This window comes from Babylonia areolata, chromosome 28 (genome assembly GCF_041734735.1).
Source record: "Babylonia areolata isolate BAREFJ2019XMU chromosome 28, ASM4173473v1, whole genome shotgun sequence".
NCBI classification, from domain to species: domain Eukaryota; kingdom Metazoa; phylum Mollusca; class Gastropoda; order Neogastropoda; family Buccinidae; genus Babylonia; species Babylonia areolata.
The window spans coordinates 11,690,638-11,691,850 of NC_134903.1; positions in this window are offsets into that span (position 1 = coordinate 11,690,638).

The window sequence follows — 1,213 nt, forward strand, 5'->3', positions numbered from 1 at the left end:
CACCTTTCTGCCTGATCTCAGCACAGATAGTCAAACTTCGCCTCAAGGACAGAGGGCGCACCGACTGAAGCGTCCAAAATCCAATCCATTTATCCGTTTCAAATAATATATCACTCTGGTGGTGCACATCAGTACCATGCGAAAATCGCCTGAAGGTGACAGTAACAATTCAGGATCCGACGTCTGATCCATTATTTATTTATCTGACCGAGACAAGCATTCCCTGATGCGCATGTCGGCGGGGAATCATTGCTAGACGGACAAGGAAAGAGAGAGACAGACAGACAGAGACAGACAGAGCAGAGAGATGAATGACTTTCCCTGAAAGTGATCCATAATGTATTGGAAACATTAGTCAGTGATGCGGCCGAGTTCAGAGCAGTTTCTGTATTGATTTCATATTTATTTATCTATCTATCTATATCTGTTTGTCTGTCTATCTGTCTATCTATCTATCCGTCTGTCTCACAGAGAGAGAGAGAGAGAGAGAGAGAGAGAGAGAGAGAGAGAACTGAAAGCTGAACACTGAACGACTTGAATGACTCGGGCCAACAGCTCCTATCATGACATTTGTGAGAATATAGAGAAAAAAGAAGAAGAAAGATTTCATTCTAAAATGCCACATGTCCATTGTATTCAGCTGTCATACGGACAGACGCACACACACTCACCCTTCACACACACACACACACACACACACACACACACACACACACACACACACACACAGAGAGAGAGAGAGAGAGAGAGAGAGAGAGAGAGAGAGAGAACACTGAAATGTTTAATGTCATCAGATGTAAAGCTCTAGTGACAAGGTAGGTACAAATCAAAACCAAAAAAAAAAAAAAATGGTGCAAAACAGATAAAATGGAAGAGAGAGAGAAACTGAAACTGAAAAATGTTTTAATGCCATTGAGAGAGAGAGAGAGAGAGAGAGAGAGAGAGAGAGAGAGAGATTTGTTTTCATTGGCAAGGGTGACAGATAAGCAAGGCACTTTTTTTTTTAACACCCAGCTCTCGTTCAAATAAAGAACGGATAACTCAGCCTTGTCTACAGACGATAGGATGACACCAGAGGCGTGTAAATTACTTGTTAGCCAGGCGAGGTTATCGCGAGACACGCTAGCTAGCCTGGGAGGCGCGTTTCTTGTTCCCCACCTTACGCGACAAGAGTGGCGAGGTTATCGCGAGACACGCTAGCTAGCCTGGGAGG